Here is a 14405-nt window from a genome sequence, read left to right as displayed (position 1 = left end):
AGAGGAGGTGGTTCGTGGTCGAGGGACTGCTGTCTGATGCGCTGCGTCACTGCCCTGGCTCGCGGACCGGCTGACTTGAACTTTCCTCCCCGACAGACAGCAGCAAAATGGTTCAGGCACCCGCACTTGAGGCACGTCTTTCCTTTCGCGCCACAGGTGGCAGTGGCTGGGTGATCTTCCCCGCAATATCCACACTGATTCCCTCTAGGCTGGGTGTTTCGTGGGCGCGTTGGCGGGAATCTCCTTTGTACTGCGTCAACTCTCTCTTCTTTGATCGGCGTTGTCCTCACGGTAGCCGGGGTAATCACCGGCGTGCGTAACGCTGCTTCCATCTCCTCCGCCCTTGCGTCAGACAACTCATGTGATCTGGCTAGAATTAATATCTCGTCAAGCGATATGCCCGGTTGGCGAAGGATGAGCTTTCTCAGCAGCTTTGACTTGCAACCCACTATGATCTGGTCTCTGATTTCCTCCCGTGGGTTGGTGAACGGGCACGTGCTTGCGAGCCGGCGGAGCCGGGCGTAGTACATATCAACCGACTCGGAATCTGTCTGCCAGGCTGTTGAAGATTAGATTGCAAACGTCAACATTATCGGCGCCATCTTGCCCCTTTCAAGCTCATTCGTGCGCGTAGGCGACAGCCATTTCAAGCACCATGGCCCCTCTGCCCCTCGCTGATAGCCAGCGCATCTCTCACTCTCTTTCTTAGCCTCGCAGGCATCCCCCGCACGCTGGCAACCCCCTCGCTCTCCTTGGGTCATAAACCCCTCTTCAGCGCAGATCTGCCTCAGAATCCCATCCTGTTCCCAGCGCGACACCTCCCTTCGTTCCTTTCATAGTCTCAGGCCCTTTGATGCAAACCTCCCTTTTCTGTGTGCCCGTCTGTCTTCCTTGTTCCCAAGCCACCACCTGGCCCTGCGGATACTGTTTATTACCCCGTACAGTAGGAAGCCTCCCCTCCCCATCAAAAGACCCTCGAGCCGATCAAAGCCCCCACCCTACGAGATCCGATCAAACTTCACACATTCCGTGAATCGGCGGAATGTCCTGCTGCGCGATAATCATCACCTGTTGCGACCAGGGTGGGGAATTCAACTGTAAATGTATGTGGGAACGGGCCTGAAGGGGAGATTCCGAGGATGTTCTTTCACATATCAAAGTGTTGCAAGAATGTGCTACGTGCAATAAAGATCATAAACCTGAGTATAAGAGGCCAGGCCTCAGATGTGGCTAGAGCACCTCGTGACGATACTTGCTGTCTGAATTGATGTGTTCTCCTCCGGAGAGAATAAACCCTCGTTTCCTGCCTTTCAGTCTCCAGCGCCTGCTTCTTCATTGATTAAATATTGGTGGGTCATAGAGGCGACACCGCCGGGCAACACAAAAAGGGTCTTTGGTCACTGGTTGTCTATGACCCCTTTTACAATTGGCGTCCCAAGCGTGGGGCCCATCAGCGACTCGTGGATCCAGTGGGAGAGGTCCTGACGACAGAGTGAACGACTGCAACGATCGGAAGGTACCCTGTCCGATAGACCCTCGTCTGACAGCCGATCATCCGAACTTCACTGGTTCCGAACGGACCTCTCTTGAGTGATCTACGGTCCTGACTGGGAACCATCAGGAGTGCCACGAGGAGTACGAAGAGAAGAGGACGATCGGGCGCTGGATTCGGAAGACAAGAAACTGTCCATGCGGTCCGGGTAAGGTCGTGTAAACACGACAAATCGCGAAATAATTGATAATTGATGGAAAATACTAGTATTACTTTTTGTTAATTTATTTGGAGATTCGCTGTCTGTAAACGGAGAAACAACAGGCTCTCCCTTTACAAACAGTGAAGGATAGGTACGCGTCCGTTGGACCTATCTTTCTCCCCCACTGATCAATTGCCCCTCCCCATTGATTAACTGTTACGGATTGTTTTCTGGAGATTCTCTGTCTGCAAACAGGAAAGTATAGGCCCCCCTCTTTGCAGATAGTGAAAGGGTAGGTGACGCAGAGCTTTGCGGGCCTACTTATTCTCCCCATTGACCATTTTTTTTTTTAATTTATTGACCAAACACTGATTGCCCGATATTGGTTCTTGAGGTATTCACTGCCTGCAAACAACGTAGAATAGAAATATTCTGTCTAGTCTTTGCACACAGTGATAAGATAGGTAGTGCTGACTATTATCCCCATTGCGATCCGTCATGCCTGTCTTCTCCCCACTGGTTAGTAGCCTGTTTAGCCCGGACCGCTTATTAGAGATGAACCATCCGGCTCCGCTGGAAGGCACCCCTAATAAGGACATGTTCATGAAGCATGGATTGATCGCTATAGCCTATAGCAAGCTGTGGCATAAATATACGAAAAAAGGATCGAGAAAGTCAGTGGCCACTGATAGGATCCTTCGATGATGATAAAATAAACGCACTAGAAACAGCCCTTGGTAAAAACAAGACGACGCCCACTATGCTTGATAGTTTCGGCATGTGGCGCAAAGAAACTGAACAACGTAAAAAGAGAACTGAGAGTAGGTTGGGAAAGGAACTGCGGAAAGCAGCCCACCTAGCGGCTCAGAAATTAGAAGAAGAGATAAAAGAAAGAGAGGAAGCCAAGCTGAAACTAGAAATAGAAATGTCAAGCCAGTGTCCAGTTAGAACATCCTCCACGCTCTACCCTGAATTACCCTCGAAACAACGAGCCAACGATGATCTGCTGCTAGGTCCTCCGATCATCTACATGCCCCCTCCATATGCCCCTTCCCAACCCTTAGCTCAACACCCACCACCCCCAGGTACAAGCGAGAGTAGCGCCACAGCTTCGGCCCCCAGGGCCTCTGTGCCAGCCGGACCCCTTGCATTAGATACTACGCAAACAACAACGTTAGGCGACCCCGAGGCCCGAAGGGTTGGTTCTGTAAGAACAAACAGACTAAGCAAAGATGAGCGAGCAGGGGTTGATAAGATAGCAAGGACACTGGTAGAAAGGAGGGAAGACGAAGAATACATCACGGATGTGTTCAACTCGTATGCAGGGAGTTACAGACGACACTTTACTGTACAACTGTGTTACCATGTCTTGAACGCGTACGAGGACCGGTATCGAGACAAAGGTCCCCAGAGCCTAACAACTCTGTACCGGAAGGTCGATATCGGAGATGAGGGTGAGTGTGATGTGACGGACCTCCTTACGCGTACGCTTGAGGTTTTCCGCCACCTCACTGAACGAAAACCGACGACTGAACCTACGGCGCCTGTAGTAACCGAACCTCAGACTGAACAATCTAACGCCATGATGCCGATACGAGAGGCTGCCCCTTACTGGGTCCCTCCACGAGGTGAAGGGACTCACGATGATGCAAACAACAAAGATGCAAAAGGGAGGGTAGTGTACAACTGGGTCTACCAGCCCTGGGACCGGCAAGAGATTCTGACATTCCGGAAATCTCTGCCTGACCTACGTAAAAACCCCACTGCCTTCTATACTGAGTTGGGTACAGCCCTAGGATCAACGATTATGACCCTGGCTGACATCGACTTGTTTTTCGGGTTATGCCTACCAGCTGATGTGTGGAAGCAAATCCGGAAAGTCGACCACGTTGAGCTGTTTGGACATAACTGGTCACAACTCGATGGCATAGATAAACAACGAGAACCCGGACAAAAGCCTTTGAAAGCCATTTTAGACCTCCCGGATAAAATCGTACAGAAATTAAAAACCCTGATCCCAGAAAAGAAAGTGGACTGGTCGATAGTAACGGCCTGCCGCCAGAAACCTCAGGAGGATGTATCGGAATACTTCTCCCGGTTTGAAACGGTGTTCTCCGATTACAGGGGCCAGGACTTGACCACTGCAACCGGACACCATCTGTTTGTCCAGAATTACGTTAAGGGTCTATCACCAGAGGTCTCACAGAAACTGCAGGCCAGCGAGAGTAGCTGGGCAGCCTCCAAACCTACGGCTATCCTCCAGATGGCCCAATATTATGAACATCAGAAAAACGAAAACGATAGAGCAACAGAGAGAAAGAAGAAAGACTTAAAGGAGAGGGTGATGATTGCTCAACTGCAAGGGGTGACTATAGGACGAGACCAATACCGGGGAAACCATCAGATGAACGTCCCTAAAACTGCACCTCCCAAGGACCGCACTTCGACTCCCCACATTGGACGTACAGACATTAGAGAGGACCAGTGTGCTTTCTGTAAAGGAACGGGCCACTGGAAATCTCAGTGCCCAGTTCTTTTGGAAATCATCAGAAATAGAGATCCTAGGGATATAGCAAGTGGACCGAGAAATAGGGGACCGCAGCGAGGGCCCCCAAACGACGCAACTAACGATGGATCAGGCAGGCCAAACACATTTGACCGACCCCGACAGAACCAATGCCAGCAATCTGACTACGATGATGTTCATGACTTTGCATAGGACTGCCTAGGGCAAGGGAGGGATCCAGTCGAGCTCCATGTTGACCAGCAAGGCCCTTACGTCACTGCTAAGGTCTTGAGTACAAAGTCACCATTCCTGGTAGACACTGGCGCAACACGTAGTGCGTTATCTAAACGACTGATTCCAAGGGCACCCTTGTCTGGCTCACTAATAACATCGACAGGTTTCGATGGAACGCCCTCCACTAACCCTTTGTCCGCCCCGATCCTCTTCGACTTAGAAAACAACACCACTGACACCACGTTTTTGCTTTCCTCCAATAGCCCTGACGCAATTATGGGACTTGACTTATTGAAACACTTCCGAGCCACAATTAGATGTTCTCAAGACGGAGTTCGAGTTTTTCTTTACGACAACCCCGTTCTGCTTAGACATTGCCCTCCCAGCCGCATGTTTTCCATCACCGATGCTGACACATCCCTGCTCGACACTCTGCCTCCGTATCTGTGGGCCAAAACGGATTTGGATGTAGGGCGCATGATGATTGACCCAGTACACATTACTGTCCGACCAGACGCAACACTCCCAAGACTTCCACAATATCGGATATCGCCCGAGGGCGAGAAGGCATTGGTAAAGATCATTCAGTCACTAATAGACGCAGGAGTGGTAGAGGAAGTGGTTAGCAACGTTTGCAACAGCCCAATCTTGCCCATCATCAAAAAGCAAGGAGAGGGAGATGAGAAAGCGTACCGCTTTATCATTGACCTTCGAGAGATCAACAAGGTGGTGGTACCCCAGTACCCCGTGGTCTCAGACATCACCACCATCCTGACTTTGATTCCCTCTACTGCCACCACCTTCACTGTCATTGACCTTAAAAACGCATTCTTTTCCATCCCCATCCACCCAGACAGCCGATATCTCTTCGGCTTTACCCTCAAAACCCGCTCATATAGGTTCTGCCGAGCGCCCCAGGGCTACACAGAAAGCCCCAGCATCCTCAGCCAAGCCCTCAAGAGACAACTGGATCAAGTCCAGTTACCCGACGGAGTGGTGTTAGTGCAATATGTCGATGACATCCTTTTGGCAGCCGATACCACTCCATTAGCTGTCACAGCCACCATTCAACTCCTACACTTCCTTGCAGAAAATGGCCACAAGGTCTCCAAGAAGAAGTTGCAATTCTGCCAACCCCAGGTCACCTACCTAGGCCACCTTTTGTCCAAAGACGGAAGGAAACTCACTCCCGACCGGATCCAAACCATTCTTGAAACTCCTATCCCTAAGACCCAGAAACAGGTTTGCTCCCTACTTGGCCTCACCTCCTTCTGCCGACAGTGGTTACCCAACTTCAGCCTCACAGTAAAACCGCTGCTTGCACTGCTAGCTAAAGACATCCCTTTCCCACTCCCTTGGACCTCTGAGTGTCAGACCTCCTTCACGCGACTACGAGACGCCCTTTGTTCGGCCCCTGTGTTAGGTACTCCCGATTACACGAAGCCCTTCTCCCTTTACACTCACGAAAGGGAAGGGTGCGCTTTATCTGTCCTGACCCAATCCATTGGCCCAAAGCAACGACCGTGCGCTTACTTCTCTGCCACTCTTGACCCTGTAGCCAGAGCCTTGCCTGCCTGCCTTCGAGCTGTAGCTGCTGCTGCGATCTCTATCCGACAGAGTGAGGGGATCGTGCTCTCGAATTCCCTCACAGTACTGGTACCCCATGCAGTTGACACCCTCCTAAACCAAACCAAGACGCAACACCTGACGAGTGCCCGACTGACTGGATACGAACTGACTCTGCTCGCACCCCACATCACTCTGAAGAGATGCACCACACTGAACCCGGCAACTCTGCTACCCTTACCAGAAAACGATCCCAATGTGCACCCTGTGCATGACTGCGTGACCCTTACGGACGAACAGACTAGAAGCAGGGTTGACCTTAGAGACACGGCTTTTCCTGACCCTGACGGAGAGCTGTGGGTGGACGGTTCTTGCATCAAACTCCCCGACGGCACCACTTCAGCTGCCTATGCAGTCACCACGGCTCGAACTGTAGTCGAGACAGCCCGCATCACGCAACGATCTGCCCAGGCAGCGGAACTGATTGCCCTAACACGAGCCTGCATTCTAGCAGCAGGAACCACAACGAACATTTACACCGACAGCCAGTATGCCTTCGGGGTGGTTCACCATTTTGGGCTCCTCTGGAGGGAGAGGGGATTCTTGACCTCACACGGCACCCCCATTCTGCACGGGGACCTAGTCTCCGCCTTGATCGAAGCCGTCCTTCTCCCCAAAAAGCTTGCAGTCATCAAATGCCAGGCACACAAGAAGGTGACGGACATTATAGGACAAGGAAATGCACTAGCTGACATCACTGCCCGAACGACAGCCGAAAGTAGGACGACAACACATATGTACGTGACCAGGTCACAAGCAGAAAAATGGACTGATGCTAGGGACACTATTAGGGACATTCAAATGGCCAGCACACAGCACGAACTAACAGAATGGACACGGGTGGGATTAAAAGATGACGAAGGCTGCTGGCAGACAAAAGACACAAACAAATGGTTGCTACCTGACTCGTACCTGATTCCCATACTGACTATGGCACACTCCCCTGCCCACATAGGATCAGCCCCCATGATTGAACTTGTCTCCAGAGTTTGGCACACGATAAAATCACGGACTCCGCCAAACGCCTGGTTCAACAATGCTTGATATGCCTGCAACACAACCCCGGGAAAGGAACTGTAGTACCCCGGGGAGGGTTTGGGGTCCCAAATCACCCGTTTGAAGTCCTGCAGATGGACTACATCCAACTAGACAGATGTCAAGGCCTGAAATATGTACTTGTTGTGGTATGCGCATTTAGCAAATGGGTGGAAGCATACCCAACCCGTGACAACACTGCTATGGCCACAGCAAAAGTTCTGTTGAAGGAGTTTTTCCCCCGTTACGGCCTTTGTCGAATTTTGTGGAGCGACAATGGCCCCCACTTCGTAGCCGAAGTTATCCAACTTATTTTGAAAGGGTTGGGTGTAAAACAAAAGTTCCACGCAGTCTTCCACCCCCAATCTGCTGGTCTAGTTGAACGACATAATGCCACACTGAAACTAAAATTGGCCAAAATAGTGGCTACCACAGGACTGAAATGGCCGGACGCACTCCCACTGGCATTGCTCTCAATGCGTTCCACCCCTACCAAACACCACTTGACACCATACGAAGTTGTATTCGGCCGACCTATGAATGTCTGGTCTGCACCGAAACCAACTTCCATTCATGACGTCCCGGACGTCCTAATGTCTGATTACTTAAGCCAACTGACTAAAACACTGTCTGTTATCCATCAACAGGTGCTGCATGCCATCCCTGACACTTCCAGGGGTCCCGGACACACCATCCAACCTGGGGAGTTCGTCCTGATCCGGAATTTCCAGCGTGCCAAGAGTCTGGAACCCAGGTGGACGGGCCCCTGGCAAGTCCTCATCACCACCCGAACAGCACTTCGAGTGGAGGGAAAACGCAACTGGGTGCATGCGCACCACTGTAAGAAGGTCTCCTCGACCCTGGCCACGACAGAAAACATCGATAACCAAGAAGAGCTCCTGAACAAGGACCGACCGTCACTGACCTGCTATCCTGATACCGAAGCACTTGAACTCTCAAAATTCTCTGATCCTACTGTACCATCCAGAGAAGGGTATTTCCTGCGCCGAAGGGAGGGAGCTCCGGTTAAGCAGACCACGGACTAAGTTGAACCTCAGAACGGTGACCTAAACACAACCAAGGGTTACCGGGAGAGAAGCTAAACGAAGTCTGAGGTTCTGCCCACCACCGAGCACCTTGAAGATGATGGAAGCGCCAGATAAGAAGATGATGGAAGCGCCAAATAGGAAGATGATGGAAGCAACAGGAAATACCCACTACAGAAACCCAAGAGCAGGCAGACTCCTCAGCTCAAAGACAATTGCACTCTTCATCACCATCCTTTTCTGTTTTCTCCTCATGACCACACTCTGGATTGTGGAAGAAAATACACCTGCTCACGAAACATTCCTGACTACTGCTCAGCCTACCACCATGAAGGAGCATTATTTGATTTCGCTCTCTCCCCAACTCAGAGAGAGGCGAAAGGAATTTTGGAATAACTCTTTCATACAACTACTTCACCAGCACAACCTTGCCACCAATGCCACCAACTGTTGGATCTGTGGGTTGCTACCCCACGCTACTGGACACTCGATACCATTCATCCCTTCACCTTTCTCAGTTCACGGCTCTTGTCTTGCTTGGCGGATCCTTCTGCAAGAAAGCTATAAGGACAATGCCACCTCCAGCAAAACCGTAACGCATTTCTACCACGGGACCTGGCGGAACAGAACAAAGACACATTTCTGCCCGCAGACCACCAACAACACCATCCACTTGGACATTCCTGCTAAAGAGCAAGGTGAAATGCAGGTGTTCAATAATCCAACCAGAACCACCTTCTCCTACCTGCGAAAACGAACGGCTGCCACTCTGACTGTGGCCCTGTCAGTTATCAACGTCACCGGCCACATGTGCATAGAAGGGCTTGGGACCCAGCTGGTAGGCCACAGTGCTTGCCGGTTTTCCAGGACTCTGGACTCCACCGACCCACCTTCCTTTGTGGCATCCCCAAACATGTATTTCGTCTGCGGCACGAAGGCTTACACCTGGCTCCCCAAAGGCTGGAGGGGCACTTGTTTTATTTCCTTCATCCTTCCTCCGACATATGTGGCACCAGCAAATCATCACAGACAAAAACGAGCCAAGGACATTGAACAGGCCGACTCAACCGGAGCACAGTTCCTCGATGCTATGAAGGGACTAGTCCCCCTCTGGGGCCCGATGGCAAACAGTCGTGCCATCCGACATCTGACCCAAGCAGTCGAGACAACAATGAACATCACAGCTGGGATCCTTGCTAATAACACCGCCGAGCTTCAAGCGGTCCGCTTGGTGGCCCTCCAGAACCGCCTTGTCCTAGACGTGGTTCTTGCGGACCGTGGTGGAGCATGCCGCATTATCGGGTCCAGCTGCTGTATGTACATACCGGACAACTCACCCTCAGTGTACAAAGCCATCGAACATCTTCATAGACTCTCTTCAGAAGTCCACCAAGAACAAGAAGAATGGTCGCTTGGTGGTTGGCTCTGGAACACCGTCAAGAACTGGGGCTGGAGACTATTCACCATTATCCTGATTCCTGTAGTTGTGATATGCGGTTTATGCTTAGGAATTCAATGTCTGCCACCTCTGTGTACATTATGCGTAAATTGTATTTGCCCTAAGACTGTGGACTCTGGGAACGAACGTATGAGAGCACTATATGATGCCGAGGTTAGGAATTTGATGAAGATTGACATTGAGTAAGCAAGATTGGCTAAGATATGTTGAAAAGGGAGGACTGTTGAAGATTAGATTGCAAACGTCAACATTATCGGCGCCATCTTGCCCCTTTCAAGCTCATTCGTGCGCGTAGGCGACAGCCATTTCAAGCACCATGGCCCCTCTGCCCCTCGCTGATAGCCAGCGCATCTCTCACTCTCTTTCTTAGCCTCGCAGGCATCCCCCGCACGCTGGCAACCCCCTCGCTCTCCTTGGGTCATAAACCCCTCTTCAGCGCAGATCTGCCTCAGAATCCCATCCTGTTCCCAGCGCGACACCTCCCTTCGTTCCTTTCATAGTCTCAGGCCCTTTGATGCAAACCTCCCTTTTCTGTGTGCCCGTCTGTCTTCCTTGTTCCCAAGCCACCACCTGGCCCTGCGGATACTGTTTATTACCCCGTACAGTAGGAAGCCTCCCCTCCCCATCAAAAGACCCTCGAGCCGATCAAAGCCCCCCCCCTACGAGATCCGATCAAACTTCACACATTCCGTGAATCGGCGGAATGTCCTGCTGCGCGATAATCATCACCTGTTGCGACCAGGGTGGGGAATTCAACTGTAAATGTATGTGGGAACGGGCCTGAAGGGGAGATTCCGAGGATGTTCTTTCACATATCAAAGTGTTGCAAGAATGTGCTACGTGCAATAAAGATCATAAACCTGAGTATAAGAGGCCAGGCCTCAGAGATGTGGCTAGAGCACCTCGTGACGATACTTGCTGTCTGAATTGATGTGTTCTCCTCCGGAGAGAATAAACCCTCGTTTCCTGCCTTTCAGTCTCCAGCGCCTGCTTCTTCATTGATTAAATATTGGTGGGTCATAGAGGCGACACCGCCGGGCAACACAAAAAGGGTCTTTGGTCACTGGTTGTCTACGACCCCTTTTACAAGGCTCGTTTGAATTTAAACTTTTCAAAGTCATTATTGAGTTGGGGGTCAAAGTGCGCGTTTAGTCGTGCTCAGGTCCTGTGTTGGGGAGTGATTCGAATAGTTCGTAAATTTCTGGCCCCCCATATAAGATAAGGAGTGACCTTTTCACTGTTCCATCCGTTTCCCTTGTGCCTTTAAAGTAGAGGTTGAGCCTCCCAACCCACGCTTTCCATCTCAGTGCCGCTGTTGCCGGGTCTGCCGTCTCGCTAAATGGTGGAATGGGCGCTGCGCCGGAGTGGAGGTGGGTGGGCGCCGCTAGCATGGGGGCCCCTGCTTGGGCTTGGGCTTGTGGCTGTGGTGCAGGTATCACCGGTGGTGGCAGGACTGCTGGAGGTGGGTTTTGACCCGCCCCGTCTTGGGCTGCTCCTGTCGCTACTATGGACATTGTTTTGCTATTCTGGGGCCTTCCGGCACTGTGTTTCTATGTGTAGCTAGGGTTGCTCTACTGTTCCGTGGTCCCTAATGTGGTGAATCTGCTCTGTTGAATTTTCGCCTCTTGGCTTTGCCAATGCTTGTTGTGGCTTGGTCCACTGGGCGTGGTACGTGTCCCTTATCCTTGTTGGTCGTGTTGGTTGCAGGCAGGGAGCCTCTTTGGCCGTGTGTGCAGTGGATAGGGAGCTTGGGGTACCAGGAGTGTCACTGAGGTTGTTTGCCTTTGCATATGCTTGTATTATTGACTGCAGGCAGTGTTGACTGGTGCGCGTTGTTGCACCGTTTAATATAGCTGTTCCCTGGGCCGCTACGGTGTGATGCCAGGCTGGGGATCGACACTGTCCCCCGCGAGCTCTACACACGCTCGCTGCTGAGGAGGCTGGGGCTGCGATAGGCCTCGCCGGGCCACGTGGTGCTGCCGCGTGAGGAATTCCAGCCTCGCGTCGGCTGAAATACCGGTGCAGGCCGAGGGAGGGACACGCAGGGGTGTCGCGCAGGCGGGGCAGATGACAAGACTCACCCGCAGGTCCGTCGGACAGCACCCTGACTCCCCGCGAGCCCCGCCGGCTGAAGGCGCTCCTTCCAGGGAGACGCGTAGGCGGGCCTCGAGAGCCGGGGTCGGCACAGCAACGCGGGTGGGCACCGCAACTGGAAGCAGGCAACACGGTGCCACCGGCACACTGTACGGCACGCGTGGTGGTAGGCCGGCCTCGTCGCCAATGTGGTGTTCCAACAAGGCCCACTACGTGAGTAATTAGCAGGCACAAATGAATACGGACACAGCAATGCAGTTAGCCGGAAAGACCACTGTGGAAATTAGCAAAATTAATGTACCTAAGCGGCGTTCATTTGCCCTCTCCCGCCCCCCTCCCTGTAGGCACCACGTATACCCTGAAATGTTGACCGCATCATTCTGCCAATGAAAGCCCGTGCCCATATGTACATAACAGCCATTTTAGGCACCTTGGCCTCTTGCCCACTCATTAGGATCACTGGCTTCCCTCCTGCGCGCATTTGAGCACCCCCCTCCCACTCTCACATGCATAGACCATGAAACCCAGCACTCTGCGCGACCCTGCTATGAAAGGCAACCCTCCTGCTTGACCCAGGCACCCCCCCCCCATTTCCCTCTTGAAGAGGCATCCTTCGCCTCAGCTGACATAGCCCCCCAGCTGTATCTGACTGCCCCTGTTCTCTCATGTACGGGTCATAAGACCTCTCTCTCTCTGTGCGACTCTGACCCTGCGCGCACCCTGACCCCCTCCTTCTCCCTCACATGGACAAGTCATAAACCTTCTCCTTCTGCAAGACCCTGTCCTTGGGAGTCACGGCCGCGCCTGACCAACACCTCCTTTCCTTCCATGAATGCCCCTCTGTTGACAAGCCTTCCCTCCGCGCTCGATTGTCCACGCGGCATGAATACCACTCCTTTGATGACCCCTTCCCCCGAGTCCGACTGACCACACATGTCCGAGGCCATCGCCTAAGCCAGGAGATACCATTTACTGCCCTCTATTGTATGAAGTCACTCCTCTTCAAAGGACCCACTATTGATCCTGGTCTCCCCACCCCCTGGGCTACGATCAGGCGCACACATCCAACTAATCAGCGGAACATTCAGCTGCGTCATTGCCCCCTCTCTTATCAGCAGGTCAAGGGTCCCTATTATGAACACATGTGGGGTAGGATGGACACGAGGATTATGGGGTTATCTTTTCTTTGTTTCACAATGCTGTGACTGTAATGCCAAGTGTTTTGTAAGGTATAAAAGGCTGAGTCTCAGCTCACTTGTTAGAGCACCTCGAGACGATACCTTGTTGTCTGATCTGATGTGTTCTGCTCCGTCGGAATAAACTTCTGTTTCCTGCCTTCTGGTCTCCGGCGCCTGCCTCATTGCTTGGTAAACTTGAATGGTACAAGGGCGGTTAGCGCCGGGCAAATCTTGAGAAAGGTCTTAGCCCTACCTTTTTCTACAATTGGCGTCCCAAAGCGTGGGGCCCATCAGCGACACGTGGATCCAGTGGGAGAGGTCCCGATGACAGAGTGAACGACTGCAACGATCGGGAAGAGCTCATGTCCGATAGACCCTCGTCTGACAGCCGATCATCCGACCTTCACTAGTTCTGAACAGACCTCTCTCGAGTGATCCACGGTCCTGACTGGGAACCATCAGGAGTGCCACGGGCATCACGAAGAAGAGAGGACGATCGGGCGCTGGATCCAGGAGACAGGAAACCGTCCATGCGGTCCGGGTAAGGTCGTGTAAACACGACAAATTAAGAAAAGATTGTTTTGTTTGGATAATACTAGTATTACGCTTTGTTGAAACCTCTGGAGATTCACTGTCTGCAAACGGGGAAAAACAAACAGGCTCTCTCTTTGCAAGCAGTGAAGGATAGGTAACGCAGACTTTTGTCCCCATTGTAATCCGTCGTGCCTATCTTCCTCCCCCACTGTTTCCCGAACTGTCGTTCGTGGATTATTGTCTGGAGATTCTTTGTCTGCAAACAGGGAAGAACAAGGTCTCTCTTTGCAGGTAGAGAAAGAGTGGGTAGCGATAACTTTTCGTGCCCACTTATTCTCCCCACTGAATTGTTTGATTGGCCGATTATTCGGTATTGGTTCGTTTGAGGTATTCACCGCCGGCAAACAACGGAGAATAGAAATATTCTGTCTAGTCTTTGCCCGCCGTGATAAGATAGGTAGTGCAGACTTTTGTCCCCGGTGTAAAAACCGTCATGCCTGTCTTCTCCCCACTGGTTGGTAGCCTGTTTAGCCCGGACCGCTTATTAGAGATGAACCATCCAGCTCCACTGGAGGGCACCCCTAATAAGGACATGTTCACTAAGCATGGACTAGTCGCTATAGCTTATAATAGGTTATGGCATAAAATACAAGAAAAGGAGTTGAGCGAAATCAGTAGGCCACTGAGGAGTTATCAACTTCGCTAAAAAATAAAATAAGAAACGCTAGAAACAACCCGTAATAAGAAACATACAAATGGCAAGGGAAGACAAGTTTGACAGCAGGCAAGCCACGAGGTAGCTAGGTTCCGTTGCCTATTCCTGCCCTAAACATGTCTGCCTCATTGCCCACCACGCCCAAATAACGGTCACGTGAAATAGATACAAATCAATAGGTACCTACCCCCATCCCGGAAACTCCCGAAGTGCTACAGGTCCGCGGTTACGCCCATCCGGTAGGCGAGGCCTCGAGTCATGCGGGGCTCGCCTGGACGCAGTCG

This window comes from Lissotriton vulgaris, chromosome 2_2 (assembly GCF_964263255.1).
Source record: "Lissotriton vulgaris chromosome 2_2, aLisVul1.2, whole genome shotgun sequence".
Classification (NCBI taxonomy): Eukaryota; Metazoa; Chordata; class Amphibia; order Caudata; family Salamandridae; genus Lissotriton; species Lissotriton vulgaris.
Note: the sequence above shows the minus strand (reverse complement) of the source record.